Below are 12,033 nucleotides of genomic sequence, written 5' to 3' on the forward strand. Positions count from 1 at the left end.
TTCTGACAGGGGCCGGAAGGGGCTGTTCTGTCAGCCCAGGTGGGAGAGTGGAGGGCCCTGGCCTGGAATGGGCCTTGAAGGAAAGAGGAGGAGAGGGAAGGAAGGATCCTTCAGGTGGGGGAAATGTGCAGAGCCAAGGAGTTTGGGCTTTTGGGGTGAGAAATGGGGAGCCACAGAAGGTGCTTGAGCAGACCACCACCCTGGTGTGCGATGCAGTTTAGGAAGGCCCGTCTGGAAGCAGAGGGAAGGCAGACAGGAGGGAAAGAGACTGGGTCTGGGGTTCCAGTGCCAAGACTAGGTAGGCATCTGGGACAGGATCGAGCCTCTAAACTGCAGGAGGAACCAGGGACCAGACAGCACACGCTGGTCAGCATTTTCTTTCTGTTTTATAAACTTCTCATACGTGCAAAAGAATGTGTGCATATAACCTACATTTAATGATTTAAATGGCAACAGTAATAAAAACAGATCCTTGTGTACCTTCCATCAGTACCTTCGAAGCCCCACGTGGGACCCTTCCTGATCATAGCATCTTCGGTCCCTGACCCTATCCCATCTCCAAAGTAACCACTCTCCTGGGGTTTGTAGTGAGCGTTCCTTTGCTTTTCTTTAGCCTCCGGTGTGCATGAGTCCCTCCGCATTTGTTCAGTTTTGCCTAACATTAAGCTTTACAAAAATAGGATTACCTTGTTTTTATGACTTGCTTTTCCCTCCCCGACATTCTGTATGTGAGCTTTTGGTGCGTACAGCTTGGTTCGTTTGTCACTGCTGCGTAGTATCCCAGTGTGTGATTCTCTCTCCAGTCCCCTGCGGGTATACATCTGTGCACCTTTGTTTTTGTGCTAACAAACAATGCCGGTGTGAACCTGTAGGTACGTTTCCGCTGTCGTACTTTGGCAGGAGGATGTTTGGGCTGACAGTCAAACTCTTGTTTAACCACAGCTCAAAATAAGAAACGGATTTTATATCGTGAATCCGTACCTACCTCCATGCTCACGCACCTAAAGGGAAATAAGTTTCGTGAAGAATTGCTCACTCCTACTACGCGCGGTGCGTTCTGACTCTCGAACCACTCACCTGCACACGTTCTTTCGCTTTGTATGGCTTTATGTTTTATCTTTAGGTTTTCAACAGGACCTTATGTTGAGACTTCACTTCTTATAAATAGGGTGTTGATTTTATTGTGTATTTAATATAATGAAAATGAAATACCCATGAAGCCACTTATAGGCACAAGAACCAAACGTCCCTAATAATTTACACATGCCTACACACTACCTCCCCAGCCTGTTTCTGCTTCTTGATCTGGGGGGGGGGGGGGGGGGGAGGGCCTTCCTTGAATTTCTCATCATTCCCTTGTTTTCTTTTCTTCTAGTTTGATTACATGCATGCACGTACCTGTAAACATTATTATTATTATTATTTAGTTTTTCTTGTTTGGTTGGGTTTGGGGTTTGGGGTTTTTTCAGTATATCACTTACAAAAGGACTTGCTTTTTTTTTTTTTTCTAATATTGTAGAACTAAGGGTCCTTCACTAGGATTCATAGTATTCTATTACGTGAATACACGACACTTTATATAACCACTTTATATAACTCTACTATTGTTTTGTTCTGTTTTCTCTTACAAAGTTGGTGCTACGAACATTTTTCTAAGTGTCCCCGATGGATGTGTGTGAGGATTTTTCTGTGATACACATCTAGGACTGGTATTTCTGAATCAAATAGTGAATATTACAACACAAAAGTTATTTGCCAAAGTCATATAATAAAGACTTATACTTTGATCAGCAATACATAAAAGATTCGTATCTTCTCTGACGCATCTGATTTTCAATAATGAAATGATATAATCAGTCTTATTTTTGATCTTACTTTGCATTTTCGTGATTTCTATTGAGGCTGAGTATCTCTTTAAGTGTTTATTACCTGTATGGATTTCCTTTTGCCCATTTTTTTGTTGTTGGGTTGTTTGCTTTATTCTTACTAGATGCTAAGTGTTTTTTATATTTCTATATAAATTTATAATTCTAGATATTATACTCTGTCACTTATGTGTATCACAAATATCACCTTCAAATTTATGGCTTGTCTTTTCACTTTGTGAATATTTTGATAAATAAAAGTTCTTAATTTTAGTGTCTAATTTACCCATCTCTTCTTTCAGATTAAGCATTCATCATGCCTTGCGTAAAAATCCTTATTTATACCAACGTCAGAAAGAGAGGGACGCCTGGGTGGCTCAGTCATTTGAGCATCCAACTCTTGATTTAGGCTCAGGTCATGATCCCAGGGTCGTGGGATCAAGCTCTGCATCAGGCCCTACACTCAAGCACGGAGCCTGCTTGGGATTCTCTCTCTTTCTTCCTCCACCCCTCTCCCCTGCTAGAGCTTGCCCACACACACTCTCTGTCTCTCTAAATAAATTTAAAAAAAGAAAGACATTCACTAATGTTTTCTTCTAAAGATTTTAAAGTTTTGCATTTGACATTTATAATTATAGTTTGCTTGGAATTGATTTTGTGTATAATAGAAGGCAAGAATCCAGTTTCACTTTTTTTGCCATAGTCCCTTCTTTACTACTGATCTGCAATATCACTACTGTGGCATATCAAAGATACAGATCTAGCTATATATATAACTTTATATATTACATATAACTTCAGTTATATATTTATATATAGTTACTATATTTATATAATATTTACATACAAGAATAGACAAACTGATCAATGAAACAAACTAGAGAACCCCTAAATTGACATATATTATGTACATTACACATAACACATATATATGTTGTTAATATATTCATGCTTTATATAAAGTATATTGTATTACATATTATAATAAAAATATTATGCATAAAACACATCTAATGTGTATATAATATATATGTATAATATATATGTCATTATATATATTGTTACTATATATATATATAAAATATACGTCAATTTAGGGGCTCTCTAGTTTGTTTCATTGGTCAATTTGTCTCTTCTTAAGTGGATATTACACTGAATTAATAGCTTTATAACTACCTCTGAAAGGGCAAATACCCATTCAAATGCTCTTTTTTATCCCATGTATTCTTTTTTTTTTAATTTTTATTTATTTTTGAGAGAGAGAGAGAGACACAGCATGAGTGGAGGAGGGGCAGAGAGAGAGGGGGAGACACAGAATCTGAAGCAGGCTCCAGGCTCCGAGCTGTCAGCATAGAGCCCAATACGGGGCTCAAACCCACAAACAATGAGATCGTGACCTGAGCCAAAGTCCGAGGCTCAACCAACTGAGCCACCTACACTCCCCCCACCCCCCGCCGTGTATTCTTATATAGCACCTTGACTATTCTTGATTGTTACTCTTCACCATAAATTTTAGAATCAACTTGTTAAGACTTATGTAAACCCTTATTTGGAATTTGATCATAGTTGCATTGACTCTGTATATCAGTTTAAGGAGAATTAATATCGTTATGATAATAAAACTTCCCATCTATGAATCTGACATAGCTCTTCATTTAGTTAGAGCTGCTTTGTTATCTTGCATTTCACATAATGTTTATATTTCTGTAGGTATAGGTTTCTCCCATATGTATTAGACTGGGTTTTTAAGTCATTATTTTATTAATTTTATTAAGATAAAATATACCTACAATAAAATGCACACATGTGAAGCATGCAGTTCAACAGGTTTTGGCAGATGCATCAGATGCATGCCCCACTTAACCACCACTGAATGAAGATACGGAACATATGCATCATCTCAGAAAGTTCCCTCATGCTCCTCTGCAGTCCAATTCCCAGACCAGCACTGATCTAATTTCTGTAGATTAGTATTGCCACTTTTGGAATTTCATATGAATAGAAGCATTCGGTATGTGCTCTTTTGTGTCTGATTTTTTCACTCAGCATGGTTTTTTAAATCTTTTCAAATGTATTTATTTATTTTGAGCAAGAGAGCAATGTCAGGGGGAGGGGGCATGCAGAGAGAGAGGGGAAAGAGAGAATCCCAAGCAGGCTCTGCACTGTCAGTGCAGTGCAGAGCCTGATGCGGGGCTCGAACGTGCGGGGCAAGATCATGACCTGAGCTGAAATCAAGAGTCAGACGCTTAACCAACTGTGCTCCCCAGGGGCCCCTTCACTCAGCATGTTTTTAAGGCTCATCCATGTCATTTTATGAATCAGCAGTTCATTCCTTTGTGTTGTTAGGTGATATTTGGTTGTACAATTATATCTCAGTTTGTCCATTCACCTGTTGAAAACATTTGGGCTGTTTCCAGTTGGGGGCTTTAATAAATAAAGGTCATATGAAAGTCATGTACCAGTCTCTATTTCAACCTGCTTTTCATTTCTTTTGAATAAATATCCAAAAGTGCACTTGCTTTGTCATTTGGTAGCGTATGTTCAGCCTGATAAGAAATTGCCAAACTGTTTTCCAAGGTGACTAGACCATTTTACGCTCCATGAAAGCTCCAGCCGCCCCCCACTTGGAATCGTCAGCCTCTTGAATGTTAGCCTTCCAGTGGGTGTTGAGTTTTTCCCAGAGTAGGTTTCCCTGATGACTAATAATGATCAGTAAGTTCCCACGTGCTTCTTGGCCCTTAATACATCTTCTTTTGTAAAGGGCCGATTGAAGTCTTTCACCCATTTTAACTGAATTGTTTGTCTTCTTGTTATTGAAGGATTAGTTCTTTCCAGGAACAATGAACGTAATTATATATGATTGGATTTGAGTCAGCCATCTTGTTCTTTGTTTCTCATTTGTCTCACGTGGGGTTTTTGTTGTTGTTGTTGTTCCTCTGTTGTTCCTTTCTGCTTTCTTTGGAGTTCATCAAATAACTTTTAAATATTTGATATCATTTATCCTGTCGAAATCTTTTGGTTTACTTTATCATAATAAATGTTTGTTTTTAGTGATTGTTCTAGAGCTAATGCTATACATACTCCCTTAGTTATCAAAGTCTATTTGGAGTTAATACTGTGTTGCTCCCCACTTGGCAACCGACAAGTGCACACACGACAAACAGTGCAATTCGGTGACCCGCCTCCCCATCGTCTGTGTCACTTGCCAGATCTTTTACTTCTACAGACGTTACAAGCAATATCACTATTTTTGCTTTAAGCAGCCAGTATTCTTGGGCACCACAAGCATTCTTGGCTCGGTAAACTGATGTTTTTCACGAAATATGGGAGGGTACTCCTTCAAACACTTTTCCACATCACTCTCACTCTTCACCTTCTGGAACCCCAAGCGTACATATGCTAGATGATTCTAGGTCTCTGAGGCTCTGTTACTTTTTCTTCAATATTTTCTCACTGTTGTTTGGATTAGAAAACTTCTTCTCCTGTCTTCAAGACACCAACCCTACCCTCTGACATCGTCAGTCTTTGGCCAAGCCCCTTCGTTGAATTTTTCACGTCCATTCCCACACTTTTAGATCCAAGAATTTCTCGTTTTGTTCTTCTTGACAATTTTCCATACCGTCTTGCTAGCTCAATGATGCATTAAAATGTAGTTTTAAGTATATTTTCCACAATTTTAGGTGACTAATGGCAGAAGGATGTTTCAGAGTTCCTAGTCTGACATTTTGCCAGAAAAGAAGGTCCTGGTAGCATTTTTCAATGGAAAAAAATAGGCAGGATTCTGTGACTCGTTGGGTGGGGAAAGTAGGTATGAAAGAGTTTTAAGCTAGAGATATTAGGAGGAGCTGGCAGAAAGAGGGAAAGCTGATGGAGGGGCATCAGTTCAGGGGGAACTGACAAACTGATTTTAAGGCATTTTGAATTCCAAATATCAGGGCAATATTCAAGTGAAGATGCCCTGTGGGAAACTGGAAACCTTAGAGATGAATTCATTTATCCTCTTGACATGGCTGAGTGTCTGCTACGAGCCAACACTGGGCCAAAAGCTTCCTGGCACTGAAGCACTCCCTCAGGGAGCCCAGAACCATCAGAACACCCCTCCTCAATGTCCCCAGCCTTGACACTCAATCAAATAAATAGCTGGCCTGGCCTTGGCAGCCCCCACCACATTGAATGCCTTCCCCCCACCCGGAGATCCCACCCACCCTTCCTAGGACTGAAATAATGGACAGAAAGATCGAAAGCATGACAGGAACTATGTGACTTTATCTTAAGCACCGACAGCAAGGAGGGAAGGAAGATTCAGGAAAGGAAGGGAAGAGCAAGAGTTCAGGGAAGGGCAAGGTTAAGGGGTGGGGGCTGAGAGACGGTCCCCTTCATGGGTCAGACAGCCCAGAATCGTCCAACAGAATATATCCCTGTGCCTCTCCTCCCGATACCCTTTCTCAGCCTCAGGGAGGCAGGAGACAAGGAGGGAGAGTCCCACACAACAAGAAATGAGAAGTGGACAGCAGGGAAGATGGGCCAGGGTGAGATCAAGGGTTTACACCCCACCACCAGGGCCAGGCTGGAGAGAGAGCCAGCTGGGAACCTCGGGAGGACGAGAGCGCCAGAGGCTCGGTGTTTCATCAAACCCTGCCAGCTTCACACTTCTTAACCTGCTGCCACAAACTTCCATCCTACAGGATCTGATGCCACAGAAATGGGTGACTGAGACATCCCCCACCTACAACTCCGCCTGAGAGCGGCTGACACCTGCACAGGGACGATAACAAGTCAGAACCTACAGCAGCGTGGGGACCAGAACTCCCGCCCTACCAGCCAAGAGCACCCAGATGGCTGAGATGGTTCTTGCTTATTCACATCTCCAAGGATAAAGCCTACCTGAGCCTCCCTGTGGCCTGTCCCAGCCTTTACTGGAAGGGAGTCCATCTGGTGGTTTAATCTCAATCCCTTCTTAATCTAGTCTTCCGTCACTGACTTCAGGAAGACCTCCCTGGGGACAACCAAGCTGATGAAACACCTGTTTTGGTCCAGAGAAGTATTTGACATCTTGAACGTGGACACATGCGCTTGGACAAGGAGAAAATGCGAGCCTCCCAACAATGGGAAAGTAAGACTTCCACTCCGATGGGTATGGCATGAGGAGTTATCCCCCTCGTGACCCAAGGTCAGTGTTAGGACTGGGCACTAGCTCCCGACAGTGGTCCCAGAAGTAACGTGGTCACCAGCTCTGAACCCAGTCACCAAAGGAATCATTCAAGTTTTCCCAGGTCAGAAAAGAAGATCTGGGGTGCAGACCCCCCAAAGGCTCAGCGTCTCCCCAACCCGGTTCCAAAAGAACATATGGGTCAGGCTCTCCCAGACTCCTCTGGGAAGTGGGACCCGCCAAATGCAGCAGGACACAGAGATCCCTCCACCTGCCCAGGAGTCCAGCTCCAGGCTGCCTCCCCACCCACACTGACGGGCTACACGATCACGAACAATCCAGTCTCCCCGAATCTTTCTATTTGCCCTTTCAGTGTGAGGCCTCCTTTTACCCTGCCTTCTAACCAACAGTGTTCTGGAACCAGTTCACAGAGCCTGTTTGACACATTTCTAGCCGACCCTAAATGCAGTCACAGCCAGCCATGCCGGAAGATTTTACACCACCGAAACTGGCAAACCCTGTAAATGGGACTTTTGTTTCCTTCCGAGAGCTGGTTGTTAAACATTTACCCGCAAGCAATTGCCCCTAACTAAATTATACAAGAGGCGTATTGGAAATGAGGCAGTAGACCTCAGCTAAAAGTATTCTCCTTGGCCTCCCCTCAGGGCAGGGAGGGTCCCTCCAGCTTGGTGTTCTGGGGGCCAGGAGAGAACAAAGTGGGTTATGGTCCTGGGTGTCTCGGTCTATTTCCTGGATGTACCAGTCTCTCCCCTCCCCCAGCTGGGAACACCCCAAGAACAGGCCTCTCCCTTTCATTAACAGAGTCCCCCTGAGGGACCACAACCAGGGACATTTGTCATGCAAACGAGCTGGATCCTGAATGGTGAGATCCATTTGGGGCACTCACTGCCCCAAATGTGATGGGGGGCGGGAAGTGGGGGGCAGATGACCCACACCTGAAACTTGGCATTTCAACCTCATTAGTCCGCCTCTGGATCACGCGGTCTGCGCAGTAATCTCCTCCATGGCAGGGTCTCCCCACGCCACATCACCATGACTTTCATCTCCCCATATTAAAGAGAAGCAGAGATTCTCCCGAGGCTCAGGACGGGGTGTCCCAGCAATTCAGACACCACAAATGGTTGAAGGTTGTACAGGGCTCAGCCTGCACAACCATACATGTTAGTCCTGCCCAGCCACTAAAACCTCAGAGCTGTGTGCCCTTCTGTTACCATCTCTAGGGATCAGAATCCCCAGACAAAAGAGGCTTTGTTAATATATGCCTGGCATCCTTCCCACTGCCATGTCTAGGAGGCAGGTGTCCTATGCCCCTCACCTTGCTGCAGCACCAGGACTCAGCCCCAGCCCGGCTGTGTCTAGCAATGTCATCAGAGTTAGCCTAGATCTCAGTCACAGTGCAGCCCATGTTCAGGTCCCGGCTGTTATCCAGTTTGGTGATGACTGAGGTGTCTGAGACGCGGGCTTCGGTGACTCTCATTTCCTGTGGGGCCGACAGCCATTCATATCACCTGTACCATCGAGAGCCAGGTAGAACAGAGCTCACATTCCCCCTTCACACACACACACACACACACACACACACACACACACACAGAGCCACCATTTCAAAGACTTCATGCCTGCAGACCCCTCTGTCCGCTTCCTCTGTTCAAAGTCTGGCCTGGGACAGAGTGAAGATGGATGACTAATGTCCTCCCTGCCAGTGCTCACCTCCCCCCCTACGGTGTTCTGGAAGCTGATCTCCTCCACCAGGCCATCAGCATCGGCCTCCTGGTCTCCCTTGCGCACGTAGGCACAATTAAGCTCCTGGAAACAACGCACAGGCAGTGGCTAGTTGTTGCAGAGATTTTCCAGGGGACTCTGCCTCCCCCAGGCCAACCCTGGGAAATTTCCAATCCCATTTTCAACCCTACAGAGCCAGTCATGGGCATAGATCCAGAAGTCAAGGGTTGGGGAACTAAGCTCTCCCTCTCACTCTAGCAAAACGTAGTATGTGACTTTGGGGAATTCTTTTATCTCGCTGGGCCTCTCTGTAAAGGAAGATCCAGAGAATCTCTGCCCTGTGGGTCTCCCAGGGTATAAGGAAGAAAATGCCTTTCCATGGGTAGAAATAAAATATGAGCTTATTAACTGACAGATGGAGTACTGGATGCCCCTGAGGGCTGCTGCACGCAAACCCACTCACCGGCTTGATTCTGACAAGCTCATTCTCCGCAGTGGTCCCCAAAGTGACCTCCTCTTCCTACCTCCACAGGGAAAGGGGTTTGGATCAAGAGAAATTATCAGAGATTTGGCTAGTAGTGGAAGGAAGCAGAGAGGACCCCAACATGACCTATCACCTCCCCGCCCCCAGGATGTCTGAAACATCCCTTTGACCCACATCTCTGATAGTACTTAACTTAAATGAGCATTACTCATTCTAAAGAGCTTGGTTTTGTTATTACTCTAATAGAATAAACTGACTGCCCAAGCTTCGATCCAGGACGGTGGGTGGAATTAGCGACATGCACCAATGCGTGTGAACGGTGGAGAAGAGGTGACGTCATTTCTTTGCACCCCTAGTAGCTAGCATAATTTTGGAATAGAGTTAAGCGCTCAGAACAGGTCCACAGGGTGGGTGGACGAAGTAAGGATAGGGCCCCTATCTTACGTTCATAAGGCAATGGGGAGAGGCTCTTAGCTGATATTTCAGCTTCTCTCCCCTTCCTGTGTCTGCCTGTCACTGCCTCTAATGCTGATAAAAGCACAAAGTGGGTTCACGAAGGAAGAAGTTCCCAAGGCCAGACCTTCCCCCCCACCGACTCGATTCTTGTAGCCCCAGCACCTCCTGCACGTGGTTAGGGCAGGGGACAGCTGTGATGCAGCAGGGTCACAGGCCAAGGTGCAGGTGAAGGTGTAGCCAGAACTGTCTCTTCAAGTGATCAGGCAGGAGCTGGATTTGAGGACCTCATTAGGGGAGCTAAAGCAAGATGATCCACAGGTTATGGTGAGCTAGGCTAGAAGAGTTAAGGCCAGAGGGAGAGGAGAAGGATTCTGACCCCTCCTTCACTGCCCCTCCCTTTTATAAACGCGGCCCGGCCACGTGGAGTGGCCATTTTGTCACCTGATCGGGCTTGGGAGACTTTGCAGCCATTTCTCCTCTTTCCCGGGGTCATGATATCGAGCTCCACACTGGGCTCCGCGCTGAGCATGGAAGCGGCTAAAAATTCTATCACCCCCTCTGCCCTTTCACTTTCTCCCCCCTCCCCCGCCGTCTCCCTCCCTCTCTCAAAATAAATAAGGGGCACCTGGGGGGCTCAGTTAGTCAAGGTCCAACTTCAGCTCAGGTCCCGATCTCCTGGTTCGTGGGTTGGAGCCCCTCATCGGGCTCTGTGCTGACAGCTCAGAGCCTGGAGCCCGCTTCGGATTCTGTGGTCTCCCTCTGTCTCTCTGCCCCTCCCCCGCTCGCACTCTGTGTCTCTCTCTCTCTCTCTCTCTAAAATAAATAAGCATTGAAAAAAACTTTTTTAATAAATAAATTAAATAAATCCTCCATGCTTCAGGGTAACTCCGTTTCTTCTTGTGAGGGAGACACCAAGGGAAGACGTGTCCAATACTACCATTCCCTGGAGAAAATTGGAGTAGAACTACCTGTACCGAAGCCGTCAGTAACACTACTGGCAACCCTAGCTAAAGCTGGGAGTGGAAGCATAAGACACTGGAGTGGGACCCCCACCCCCACCCCACCCCACCCCCCACCCAGAGGACAGCTCTAAGGTTAGGCAGAAGCCCTGCAAAGTCAAGGCTAGACCAAAGGGATTCAGACCCACAAGAGTGTTGGGAAAGACAGCAGAGGGGGCAGAGGGGCACTCTCTAAAAATGGGTTGCCAGACAGCCCAACACCAGTCAGAGCTGGCCAGGAACACCTCTTGGGTTCCAGGATTTAATTACCCTTTGCATAATAACAACTTATATTTAAAAGCAAAGGAAGCTAAGGATGATTTGCATGCTTTTCTTTAATGCTGCCTGCTGAGTTCACATTCTAGTTTCCCCTGCCCATAATTGGACGTATAATTAACTTCCATTATAATGGGCTATGGCTTTCTAGAATTGGTGGCCATGACCAAGCCCCAGTTGAGGGGAAGGCTTTGGATTGGGCCTATTTTTCTAAGAGCCCAAAGCCTAGAAGCCTGGGCTCTCTCCTAGGAGAAGAACTCAACCCTCACTGAGCCCCCAAAGACTCAGACCTCCAAGGGGCTGGCATGGAGGAGGGCTGGAAGCCTCCTTTCAGATTCTGAATCCCCTCCTCCATAGAGCTTTCTGCGCTTGACCTTAAGCCACTGGACCACTCTGAGCTCACCTTCCCAATCAGGTAAATGGGCACAATAATACTGACCTTGGAAGGATGCCCGAGGGTAAAGATAAGAAAATGCATCATAAAGCCCTCACACACTGGAGGCACTCCTTTAATGCAACTGCCTGAACAGACCCCCAGGAGAGTGGAGAGGGGTACAGGAAGCAATGTGGGGGGGACTAGGGAGTGGGGGCCCCACACTTACTAGGAAAGGAGCCATGAGCTGAGTTCTGAGCAACAGAGAAGGGAAAGTTTTTGCCCAAAGGGACATAGGATGAATGGCACAATAACAATGGTAGAATAAACAGAACAAGCAAATAAACAAACGTTTATGGAGCTCTTATTAAGTGCTAGGTAGGGCCCTAAACGCTTTCCTGTCCATTACCTCCTTAGGTCCTCCCAAGAGCTTGCAGATGGGTACTATTTATTACTCCTAACTCGCACAAGAGGAAACTGAGGCTCCGAAAGGTTATTCACTTGTCCAAAGTCATGACAAGAATCTGTAAGACCGGCTTCAGAGACCCCTCCCCTTCGACGCACACACTCGCTCCCCCACTCCGTGGTGCACACGAGACCAAGGCTAAGCCGGCCCCCGCAGGGCGGTGGCGCCCGGCTGGGACCCCAGCCGCGCGGGGTGTGCCCAGCTGACCAGCCCCGGAATGGAG

At 46.0% G+C, this 12,033-nt stretch overlaps 1 long non-coding RNA gene across 1 annotated transcript; it reads left to right on the top strand.

The window, feature by feature from the left end:
- Nucleotides 1–26: 26 nt before the first annotated feature.
- LOC147579158 (uncharacterized) lies at nucleotides 27–7,439 on the top strand. The gene is made up of 3 exons (XR_015253619.1): nucleotides 27–366; nucleotides 3,703–3,876; nucleotides 6,551–7,439. It is a non-coding gene; the product is annotated as an uncharacterized LOC147579158 (long non-coding RNA).
- Nucleotides 7,440–12,033: the final 4,594 nt, after the last annotated feature.

The sequence above is a fragment of the Puma concolor genome, chromosome B4, assembly GCF_028749965.1.
Source record: "Puma concolor isolate L17-30 chromosome B4, mPumCon1.1.hap2, whole genome shotgun sequence".
In the NCBI taxonomy this organism is placed as follows: Eukaryota; Metazoa; Chordata; class Mammalia; order Carnivora; family Felidae; genus Puma; species Puma concolor.